This window comes from Mastigoproctus giganteus, chromosome 9 (genome assembly GCF_048544385.1).
Source record: "Mastigoproctus giganteus isolate SK-2022 chromosome 9, ASM4854438v1, whole genome shotgun sequence".
In the NCBI taxonomy this organism is placed as follows: Eukaryota; Metazoa; Arthropoda; class Arachnida; order Uropygi; family Thelyphonidae; genus Mastigoproctus; species Mastigoproctus giganteus.
In genome coordinates, this window is record NC_143583.1 from 151,453,431 (window position 1) to 151,466,546 (window position 13,116).

Genomic DNA, 13,116 nt, shown 5'->3' on the forward strand with positions numbered 1-13,116 from the left:
TTTTGCTACCTGGAACACATTTCAGAGGATCTAAAAATAAGGCAGATGGATGGTGTGGGGCAGTTGTTTCAACAGTAACTGTATTGTTCTGAGGTCCCCCACAAACTGGAAATTCTGAAGCTATGTTACCCACCATTGAACCTCCATAAAGCCTTACATGGCATTGTAGAAGCACAATACACTGCCACTCGTTTGGAGAGGTTTGGGCTCAAAGTGAATCAGCACTCTGAGCCCAAAAATGGAAGCTTTCTGAAATGCAACTTAATTGTGATTTCTTCATGTATCTTACTGATATATTAATGTTTTCCCCATAATCCAAAACTTTCTATAAGACCTAATTTTTTGAAACTCACCAACCATGATTTTTTCAGAAAGATATCTTGTAAAGTTGGCAAAGGATTCCCATAATAACAAAAGATATTTCAAGATACTGCCAATAATAAAAAATATTACAACCTAATATCCATTACATTACATATATTCAAAATCATACGTTTCAAATATTATCATTTCATTTCTTTTTTTTACTTATTATTAACCTTAATGGCTTCCATTAACAATAAAAAACAAACTACTTTTGCTTTTTGATTGCAGTGGGCATAAATGTTTGCTTCGTTCCATTAGTTAATTTTTGATAATCACAATGTATATATTTCCTTATAGAAGCAAATATTGCAGAATAAAAATCTGTAATACTTAGAAGAAATTATTAACTATTTTTTAAATATTTCTTCGTCAAAAACTAAGTTTTTGACGAAGAAATATTATTTTCTTCTTCATATGCACAACATTATTATTAAAATTCAGAAGATTGTGAGAAAGAATGAAGGTAATTATAGGAAAGGAACAATAAAGATTCCATAAAGGGAGAGAAATCAAGATGCAATAAGAATAATGAGAATTTTGGTGGAGAAAAGTAAAAGATGTCCTCCCCAACATTTTTCAATACAAATGTAATAGCAAGAGGGAATGAGAATGGAGGGAGAGATGGATGATGTAAAGAAAGGGATAAAATTGTATAGTGAAATTTGCAAATGATATGGTAGTGATTTCTGATGTAGATGTTTGTTATTTTGGTTTTTAGGAGCATTAGCAACGAAGGCCATATTGCTCCGGGGATATGCGGTGGTCATTCCCTGACCTTTCCGCATCCCCCGAATTTGTGGTCACGGGCTCGAACCCCGGTCTAATCAAAAAGCGTGTGCTACGCACTGCTGCTCCTGCCCACCTGGCTATGGAGGCGCCTCTTCTGATGTAGAAGATGGGTTACAAATATGTAAGTAATAAATAAGGAAAGGTGGGAAAAATATGAAATGAGGTTACATTTTGTCAAGAATAAAGTTAGGTAGAGCAAAGAGTTAAAAATGAAGTGACCATTAAAAAAGATAAGATGATATTACAATAAGTGGATCAATACATATCTTGGCAGTCTATTAATAGGTGAAGAGAGTAGTCAGGAAATTAGAACTAAAATTGCTTTGTGTCTGTGGATTTTAAGGTGCACCAACGACTACAGCAGATGTATACTCTAGCTGTGTTTAATGACAAAATGTGTTTGAATTTTGGTGGGTATTATACCTTTCGTTAGTTACCATTAATTAATGGTTGTTCTCTGATAGATTTCTACTATTTGCACAGTATTTCTGTTGGGTAAAATTAATACGCCCTGTAATTGTGTGAAGGAGAAGTTATGTAGGTGGAGAAGTCACATCAGCTTCAAGAAAGTGTCCCTTAACTCGAGCCATAAATAAAAAAATAATATATAAAAAAAAGCTTTTCAAAAATATACCTTATATTTCAATTATCGTACACTGAAAAGGAGAAAATACATTTTTTTTCTTTTCGCACATGATCATAATGGGTGGAAATATTAAATGATAGACAATTTATAAATAAATTCCAATAGTTTTGCACTCCACATTAAACTGGAGCTCATGAAAAATTTCACGAAGGCTTTGGAAGTGAACCGTCCTGCATTCACATATTTGCATGAGAAATTCCTAGTACAGAGAAGATTAAGGCAGGTGTTTTCATTGGTCCACAAATAATGCAACTGTTCAAATGTGACCCTAGTGATAGTGAGAAATCAGTTTGGAAAGCCTTTCGAAAGGTTTTGACTGGTTTTCTAGGAAATGTAATAACTGATAACTACAAGCAGCATGTGAGTGATCTCATTAGTTCTTGTGAAAAACTGAAGAGCATCATGTCATTGAAGATGCATTTCTTTCCGCAAACTATGGTACCGTCAGCGATGAACATGGTGAGTGCTTCCATCAAGACATTGCAGCGATGAAACAAAGATACAAAAGCAAATGGAGTGCTGCCCTGTTAGCAGATTATTGTTGGACAGTGAAAAGGGATGCTCCCAAAGATGAATACAATCGAAAGGCAAAAAAGTCTCGTGTTTGATACAGGTACATCTTATATAGCTACATCTTACTGCCATACATTGTATAAATATAAAAAACTACTTTTTTCAAAAACATGAACCAATCTGCCATTTTAAGCATTATTTCCATGTTTAGCACCCCAAAATCTATAAAGTATACTTATTTTCATGCTCGTACAAAGATATGACCAAAATTTGTTGTTCGGTGTTATTTTTTTTCAGGTACCATTTAGTATTCCATGAATCATCTTCTCCAAGATTTTTATAGATACTACTAGTCAACATTTTTATAGCATTTTATAGGGTAATAATAGTTTGGATTAATAGGATCTTTTATAAACATATAATTGTAGTAGTAGTAGTGGTGGTGGTAAATGATGCAAGAAAGCAAGCTTATAAAGCATCAGCTAGAAAAAAAATTTAATTAAATTGAAAAATCTACACACTTCACCCATTTATATGCTCCAAGAATTTGTCTAATTCTTCCTATAATTTATTCAAACCACCAACTTCCACAACAGATGGAAGTTTGTTCCAACAATCAACCACCTGCTGAAAGGCAAACTTCTGCACATTCATCCTGCAACCATCATTCCTCAACCCTGAATCTATGCCTCAGTCCCAGAAAGAGGAAGAATGCTTCCAACATTTATCTTACTCAATCCATTCAAAGCCTTAAACACGTCAATCAGATTTCCCGCCTACTCTCCAGATGCTGCAATTTGCAGAACAGAAGCTTCTCTGGGTAAGAGCACCTCTTTGTTATCTAGTTGCCCTCATCTGCACCCGTTTCAATAGATCCAGACCCGTGTACAATACTCTAGATGCAGCCTAAACATGGCTTTGTACAAGGGGATAATCACCTCCTTATCTCTACTTGCGAAGTCTCTGTATGTAATGAAAAAACTTCATGAGTTCTCCCGGCAACCTGTCTGCACTGATCAGAGGATTTCATATCTGACTGCACAATTACCTCCAGATCTTTTTCCGCTTCTTTGATTGCGGTACTATACAGTTGGTATGTTAATCTGAGACTACTGTTACCCATATACAATATATAAATATACTATATATGGATAACATTACCTTGCACTTGTCAATGTTAAACTACAACTGCCATTTCTTAAACCTTTCTACTAATTTTTATAGACCTTGTTGCAGCAGCTCTTCCTGATTACTGTCATTAACCACCCTTCCAATCCAACTTTCGTGTCATCTGCAAATTTATACATTAAGCCTGGCATACCTTCATCAATATCATTGATAAAAATTAAAAACAACAATGGACCCAGCAATGAACCCTACAGAATTCCACCAATAACATTAATCCATGAAGAGCAGTGTGCACTGAAAACCACTCCTTTATCCATAGTAGTAACTGCACTTAATGGCACATTGCTCCAGTTTGTACAGCAGTCTATGTGTTTGAAAGCCTTCCTAAAATCCAAGTATATGATGTCAGAATTAATTTTTGTATCTGGTTCTCTGTGTCAATGCACCTTGAAAAATCCATGTTGTGATTGGAGTATAATTGCATGCCTGTCCAAGTGGTCCTACATTACTTCTATAACCAGTGATTCCATTATTTTCCCTGGAACATACATTAAGCTAACATGTCTGTAATCACCCATGTTGTCTTTTGACTCCCCTTTATGAATTGGGGATATATTCTCCTACAGTCCATAGGGACCTCTGTTGAATCCACGGATGCTCTCATAATTATAGCTGAAGGTTTGCTTACCTTCTTTACTGCCTCTCTAAATATAATTGGATAGATTTCATCTGCCCCAGGTGCCTTTTTTATGTCCATTCTCAACAATTTCTCCTCCACTTGCCTTTTAGCTATGACAATGATGGTTCAACAATCGATGGTTCGACTGTTGATGATCCTGTTCAGATAGCAAACAAACTGAATGAGTACTTTGCATCTACATTCACAAATGAGGAATTACTAAGGTTTGAAAATGGCATAAGGTTATCAAATTGTAGCAGGATACTTAATGATTTTGTAATAACTGAGAGCAAAGTGGAGGAGAAATTGTTGAAGTTAAACATAAGAAAAGCACATGGGGTGGATGGGATCTATCCAGTTATATTAAATGAGGCGGCAAAGCAACTAAGCAAACCCTTAGCCATAATTATGAGAGCATCCTTGGACTCAGGGGAGGTTCCCATGGACTGGAGATGTGCAAATGTATCCCCAATTCACAAAGGGAGATCGAAGGGTGACACGAGTAATTACAGACCAGTTAGTTTAACTTCTGTTCCAGGTAAAATAATGGAGTCATTGGTTAAAGATGCACTGCAGGATCATCTACACAAGACTACAGCAATAATTCAGACACAGCATGGGTTTGTTAAGGGAAAGTCTTTCTGACAAATTTGATAGGATATTATGATGTGGTTACAAAGGAACTGGATGCAAAATATTATTTTGATATCATATATTTGGATTTCAGGAAAGCTTTTGACACTGTTGCACATGGAAGACTATTGTATAAATTGGAGCAGAATGGTATTAAGGGTAAGTTGCTACAATGGATAAAAGGATGGTTAAGTGGGAGAAGACAAAGGGTGGTAATCAATGGGTGCTGCTCTTCGTGGACTAATGTTATTAGTGGTGTCCCACAGGGTTCGGTGTTAGGTCCACTGTTGTTTTGTATATTTATCAATGATATTGATAAGGTATATCAGGCTTAATGTCAAAGTTTGCAGATGATACAAAGGTTGGCAGTGTTGTTAATGACAGTTATGGCAGTGTGCTACTGCAACAGGATCTAGATAATTTGGGCAGATGGGCTAAGAAGTGGCAACTGAAGCTTAACCTTGACAAATGCAAAGTATTGCATATGGGTAGAAGTAACCCCAGAGAAACGTACCAACTGTGTGGTACTACACTTAAGGTGGTAGAAAATGAAAAAGACCTGGGAGTAATTGTGCAGGAAGCTTTGAAGTTTTCTGAGCAATGCAGACAGGCTGCCAGGGCAGGTCATGGGGTTTTGTCAATGATATATAGGAATTTTGCTAGAAGGGAAAAAGGAGGTGATTATCCCTCTGTATAAGGCAATGGTCAGGCCACGCCTTGAGTACTGCGTACAGGTCTGGAGGCCTCATTTTAGGAAGGATGTAGATTTACTTGGGTGTGTACAGAGAAGGGCAACAAGATTGGTGAGGGGAATGAAGGGATCCTCTTACCAAGAAAGGCTTAAGTTTTGCAAATTGCAGTGGCTGGAGACTAGGCACCTGCGCAGTGATCTGATCGAGGTGTATAAGGCCTTGAATGGGTTGAGCACGTTGAATTCTGATGGGATCCTTCCACTTGTTCAGGTTACGAACCTAAGGGGGCATAACTCAAATTAAGAAAAGATAGATGTAGAATAGATGTGCGGAAATTTGCCTTTAGCCAGCGGGTGGTTAATTGCTGGAACAAACTTCCATCTGTCGTTGTGGAAGTTGATAGGTTGAATAAATTTTAGGAGGAACTGGACAGGCATTTGGAGGAAATGGTTTTTTTTTTTGGCTGATGATGCATAAGCTCATACACATGCTTTCTTGCATCACATGCCACCACTACTACTACTGCTACTACTACTACAAGGTCATTTAGCTTCTCATTATTAGAGTTTGATGAACTTTTGGCATCCCCTACCTAAGAAATTACTCATGTGTGAATTTCGATGCAAAATACCTGTTGAATTTGTCTGCGACCTGAGCAGGGTCATCAACAGTTAACATATGTACATCAAGTGGGCCAATGTGATTCAAACCCTTCCTTCTACTGTAAATATAAGCACAGAAGTCTTTGATGTTTTTCTTTACATTCTTTGCCAGAGACCTCATAATGTACCTTAGCTTAACATTTAGTAACAGAATTAATTCTAACTGAAGAGTATAGCACCAAATACAGAGCCCTGAAGGACTCCATCTTCCTGTATTTATGTTTGGAAGAGCATATTGCAAAACAGAACCTGAAATGATCTATTACTTAAGAAGTTCTCGATGAATTTTGGATGATGGTCTTGCAGGACAAATCTATGTAGACCTCGAAGAATGCTATATTACCATGTAATATCATATATTTTTTTTAATGTCAAAGCAAGTAACTAGATTATTTCAAAGAGAAGAATTTTGGACATTAATTTCTGCTTTAACCAAAATAACAAATGTTGACCTGTTTTTACAGAATCCATAGTGATTTTTACTCACTAAGTAGTTTGCTACAAGGAATCATGTAAACTGGTTGTTTATTATTTGTTTTTTAGGAGCATTAGCAACTAAGGCCACATTGCTCCGGGGATATGCGGTGGTCATTCCCTGACCTTTTCGCATCCGCCGTATTTGGTGGTGACGGGCTCGAACCCCGGTCTAATCAAGAAGCGTGTGCTATGCACTGCTGCTCCTTCCCACCTGGCTACAGAGGTGCCCCATGTATACTGGAAGTTAATAATCTTTTGTAGAGTTTTTCCTAAACAACTAGTAAGGGAGAGAGAGTTAGAAGGTGGTAGTTTATAGGATCAGTATATCCTTGCCTTCTTTTGGCAAGGCCAAAACAAAAGTGAGATGCAGCTATTAGGGTAGGAGCTTTCTTGGAATAATCTACTGTACAATTGTAGCAAAACAGCAAGTGTGTCGTGACTTCAGTTTTTAATTATGTAATAAAAAAATCGCATGCAGACCTACAGCACTACTTCTTTACAGAGTAAGAAGTGAATTTTAGTTCAAGCATACTGTTAGAAGTTTAATATATGTTAGCTTGTGTGTGGAGATAAAATTTAATTTGAGTTTGTCCATTTTTATTTATTTTTTAAGTATTAGATAATATGAACCAGAGCTGTAATGCTCAATACGTTCTATGTTGATATCAATATTTGTAAAATAATAAGAGAAGTTTACCTCAATATAGTACATAGAACACTCCTGTATGATACTCTCCAGAAATTAAAACGAAAAAATTGAAAAATTTACCTTAGAGTAACAAATAATTAAAAATGAATTTAACACAATTAAAAATAAGAAAATTAAAAGAATTTTAACGAAAAAATTGCAAAACGATTTTCCTTCCTGAAGCTGACAACGCTTTTTAACCTTATGTCTTGATCACAGGAAAGAAAATTACCGAATAGGGTTGCGCATGCACGTAAAAGCCGACGAATCGGAGATCAAGATATGGTCAACGAACATTAACAGAATTTTTGTGTAATTTAATTTCTACAGTTTCTGCAATTAATAGTCGCGTATAATTACGTTGGACACTAAGTATTTTTGCCTCATTAACGAAAATCATACTTACTTACATTTAAAGAGCCCAAAATACTTAGTGTCCAACATAATTATACGCAACTATTAATTGCAGAAACAATAGAAATTAAATTACACAAAAATTCTGTTAATGTTCGTCGGCCATATCTCATCTCGAATTTGTTGGCTTTTACATGCATGCTCCCTATGTACGCTTACATAATCCCTATTTTCATTCCTGTGATCACGACATACGGTCGAAAAGTGTTGTGAGCTTCAAGAAGGAAAATTGTTTTGCAATTTTTTCGTTAAAATTCTTTTAATTAATTTTCTTATTTTTAATCACATTAAATTGATTTTTAATTGTGTTAAATTGAGTTTTAATTATTTGTTACTCTAATGTAAGTTTTTCGATTTTTTCGTTTTAATTTCTTGAGAGTATCATATGGAAGTGTTCTATGTACTATATCGAGGTAAACTTCTCTTATTATTTTACAAATTTTTTAAGTACGAAAAGAGGGTTCGTAATTGGTTACATCTGAAATTGCCTTAAAAGATGCTCCTAAAGCAAAGTCAGCAGGTTCTGAGATTTGTCTATTCCAGTGTACTAATGGGCAGCAATGGCAGGATATTTGCTAATGAGGTTTCTAATCTTATTCCAAACAGTCCTTATGATAGTGGATCTATTAATGGTTGTGATGGTCTGATCCCGAATGTCATTTTTTCAATCTTTCAACTAAGCTTGGCTCCTGCCTCCTTATAATGGTTTAAATTAGTAGCTGTGGGATGTTTACAAAAATTTTTCTAGAGTTTGGCTTTTCTGTCTTTACAGTATTGCAAACTTCATTCCACCACAATCAATTATGAGGGTTTGAATATTGCTTTCATCTAGATGAGCTAGTCATTTATGGTCTGGCCAATTGGCTTTGCTGATTTATAAGTCATCCTTATTTCATTTTGCAGGGGCAGGTTAGTTGACAATGAACATATTACGAGAAAGTCTATTTTGGGCATTGAATGAAACTGACCAATCAATAAGTGGAGATAACACTGGGGATCATAAGGATAAATCACTGAACTGAATTTGGTAGTTAGGTGAATGTATGAATGAGCACCACTGTTGAAGAGAGTTAAGTTTTGTTTGTCCAACAGTTTTTGAATTAACTGCTATCTCTACAATCCAAATGTAAAGAGGATGATGTCCATTCATATCACCCAGGGATGATATGAATGGACATCATTAATGAATTGACCAAGTCATCAAGTTATGTCAACTGAATGTTTGCTTAGGTGAAAAATATTAATAAAACAAGCATTACTATTAGACCAAAGCTGACTCAAGCTGCTACTGCCACACCTCCATTTGCTGAAGTAGAAGAATTTATCATTCCAAAATAATATACAGGGTCCAGTTACATTGTTATGACCACCTACCTAGTATCCAGAATATGCGCCTTTCGCAGCATGCACCGCAGCCAGCCTTCGTCGAAGGGACTCAATAAGTCTGCGGAAGGTTGTTATGGGTATCTGTGACCATGCAGACTGCAGTGCACTCCAGAGTTCCTGTAGGTTCCTTGGAGGAGGAGGATCATCCATCTGATGTGCCGATCGAGGTGGTCCCATAGATTTTCAATTGGGTAAAGATCCGGGGAATTTGACGGCCAAGGGAGGAGCTTGAAGTATTTGTCGTGCTTCTCAAACCACTCACAGACAATTCTGGTGACATGGCATGGCACAATGTGTTGCTGTCAACATGTGCAGGTTTACCTGACCAGCAACGATCGAAAGGTAACCATTTGCATTCATGGTGCCCTCCAGAGGTATCAGCGGACCCAAGTCAAGCCATGAAAACATTCCCCAGATCATAACACTGCCCCTACCAGCCTGCCTTCTGCCAACAATAGTGTCTGGGTGTCTGTTCTCGGAGGTTTCACTCATGCCTAATACGCCACCATCCATCCACTCAGCGGAGGAGAAACCGTGACTCATCGGAGAAGGTCACCCGTTGCCACTCAGCTGGGGTCCAGTGTCAGTATTGCTGTGCAAACTGATTGCAGTGAATGGCCATCACCATGGGTGCTGTCACCAAGCGTCTTCTCCGGAGCCCAATGCGCAACAGGGTTTGCTGCACTGTTGTGTTGGAGACCTTTCTGGTGGTCCCACAGTTCATTTGGATGGCCAGTTGAGCAACAGTAGCGTGCCGATTGGTCCTGACCAACCGATTCAGCTGACATTCACTTCTTGGATCAATGGCACATGGGGCTTCACAATTGCCATGTCGGGCTGTCAAAATGTTCCCATTCGTCCAGTCTTGATACATTTTCACCACTGCAGCATGTGGGCATTTCACAAAGTCCGCTGTTTCGGAAACGCTGGAACCCCCTGGCCCGATAGCCGATGATCATGCCTTTTTCCAGGTCTGATAGGTCGCGTGCTTGGCCCATGACAGAGGCTGTTACTGTGTTCATGGTTGCCTAACATCAAGCCTTATATGCTTGCAGTGTGTGAACTTGTCACGTGCGCTGTATGATTCGCTAGGTCCGTGTGATTCTGCATTGGGGGTGGCCATAATATTGTGACTGGACCCTGTGTGTGTGTGTGTGTGTGTGTGTGTGTGTGTGTGTGTGTGTGTGTGTGTGTGTGTGTGTGTGTGTGTGTGTAATGCATTTTTCAGGTACCACTATTTGAAAAAAGTATACCACTCTTCACTATGCAAATTTCCAGTTAACACGATCTTTTTTTATGTAGTATTAGCATTAGCATTAGTAGAGGCATTTGATGCAAGAAAGCAAGCTTATGCAGCATCAGCCAAAAAAAAAAAAAAAAACCCCACTTCCACTTCACCCCTCTGTTCGTTCAAAATACCTGTCCAGCTGAGCCTTAAACTTATTTAGGCTATCAACCTCCACCACAAGGGATGGAAGTTTGTTCCACCAACCAACCACCCGCTGGCTAAAGGCAAATTTCCGCACATCTATCCTACATCTGTCTTTCCTCAATTTGAATTTATGCCCTCTCAGGTGATTTTTCTGAGCTAGAGGAAGAATCCCATCAGCATTGAGCATGCTTAAACCATTCAAGGCTTTATACACCTCTATCAGATCACCTCGCTGGTGCCTAGTCTCCAGACACTGTAATTTGCAAAACTTAAGCCTTTCTTCGTAAGAGCACCCCTTTGTTCCATTCACTAATCTTGTTGCCCTTCTCTGTACTCGTTCCAGCAGCTCTACATCCTTCTTGAAATGAGGCCTCCAGACCTGTATACAGTACTCTAGGTGTGGCCTGACCATTGCCTTATACAATGGAATAATCACCTCCTTATCCCTGCTGGAAAAATTCCTGTATATCATTGACAATACTCCATGAGCTACTCTTGCAGCCCGTCTGCACTGCTCAGAGAACTTCATATCTGCCTGCACAACCACCCCCAAGTCCCTTTCATTCTCGACCACTGTCAGTGAAGTACCACAGAGTTGATACGTTGCTCTGGGGTTGCTGTTTCCCATGTGTAGTACTTTACATTTGTCAATGTTAAACTTCGTTTGCCACCTCTCCGCCCTTCTGCTCAACCTTTCCAGATCCTGTTGCAGCAGCACAGTGTCAGTAGTGTCCTTGACAACCCTGCCAACCTTTGTATCGTCTGCAAACTTGGACATTAAGCTTGATATACCATCATCAATATCATTTATAAATACAGAAAACAATAATGGACCCAACACTGAGCCCTGAGGGACTCCACTAATAACATTAGTCCACGATGAGCAGTGTCCATTGATTACCACTCTCTGTCTTCTCCCCCTCAACCACCCCTTTATCCATAGCAGCAATTTGCCTCCAATGTAGCAGTCTTCCATGTGCAACAGTATCAAAAGCCTTTCTAAGATCCAAGTATATAATATCAAAGTTATTCCCTGCATCCAGTTCTTTTGTGACTGCATCATAGTATCCAATCAAGTTGGTCAGGCAAGACTTCCCCTTAACAAAACCATGCTGTGTCTGAGCTATAACTGAAGTCTTGTCTAAATGATCCTGCAGTGCTTCTTTAACCAGTGCCTCAATTAATTTTCCTGGAACAGAAGTTAAGCTCACAGGTCTATAATTACTTGTGTCAGCCTTTGATCCTCCTTTGTGAATTGGGGTCACATTTGCACATTTCCAGTCTATGGGTACCTCCCCTGAGTCCAAGGAAGCTCTCATAATTATGGCTAAGGGTTTGCTTACTTCCTTTGCTGCCTCCTTTAATATAACTGGATAGATCCCATCCACCCCCAGGTGCCTATCTTGTGTTTATCTTCAACAGTTTCTCCTCCACTTTACTCCCAGTTATTTCAAGATTCTGTAGCTTACTGCTAGAGTTGAATACACCTCTGGCATTCCCCTTGCTGAATAACTCCTCATGTGTGAATGTCGATGCAAAATATTCATTTAGTTTGTTAGCTACCTGAGCAGGATCATCAACAGTTGACCCATCAATATCAAGTGGACCAATCTGATTCATCCCCTGGTTCATTTATCTGCAGATTCTTAATGCATGAAGAATCACTGCTGATAATCAAATCAAGAGTATTACTCCCTCTAGTTGCCTCCCGAACATGCTGATGTAGAAAACAATCATCCAATAAATCCACAAAAGCCCTGCTAGTGCGTGAGTAACCAGCCCCCAAATTCCAGTCAATATCTGGGAAATTAAAATCTCCCATTATAAGACTCTCTGATTTACTGGCCCACTCTATTTCCCTGTACAGTTCCTTATTATACTCATCAGAGTCATTAGGCCTATTGCACACTCCAACTCTCAATTTTGATCTCCCAATGCTTATGTCACACCAAACTGACTCAACACTGCACTGTCCAGCGATGTCGACTGGCTTCACTTCCTTGGTTTTTATGTAAAAAGATTTGAAAAAGTTGAAAAAGATTCAGCTTACTGTGCGTCGGACAGGCAATAAACAAACGTTTGCCTGCTGCCCGCCTCAGTGTGTTACATCAACCAGTGGAAGAAGACGTGTTACTTGTTTGTCTCACGCTAATAAAGTCAATGCAGACTTGCATTTAAAAATTCTAATTTTTAAATGAACCAGATGAAAATGTTACCGCGAAGGAGATAACAGTAAAAGAACTAGATGAAATCTTTCATATCGCAGAGAACCTCAAATAAATGTTTTGGGGTTCTCTGCGATATTTATTTCGCCAGGGCCCAGAGAAGATTGTTGTTGGCTATCGGAAATTGATTGATGAAAAGAGAAATTACACCAATCAAAAGACTCTGTTCAAATATTTCCGTAACAAATTGTTTCTTCATTGTGCATTTTATGTCAGAGGTTCCCAAACTTTCTCGGTTCACAGCACCCTTAGTGTCTCAGTAATTTTTTCACGGCACACCTAGACCAAAAGTTCCTAACAGTTCCGTTTATTAAGTAGTTAGGCCCAAACAACTTAATAAGAAATGCTGAAACTGTGAACTACCTCGAGCTAGTACACCACAACAA

General features: G+C 38.5%; 1 protein-coding gene across 4 annotated transcripts in view; it reads right to left on the bottom strand.

The window, feature by feature from the left end:
- The window catches only part of faf (ubiquitin carboxyl-terminal hydrolase-like faf), a 1,326,265-nt gene that overhangs the window by 621,116 nt on the left and 692,033 nt on the right, over nucleotides 1-13,116 (bottom strand). The window lies entirely within an intron of this gene.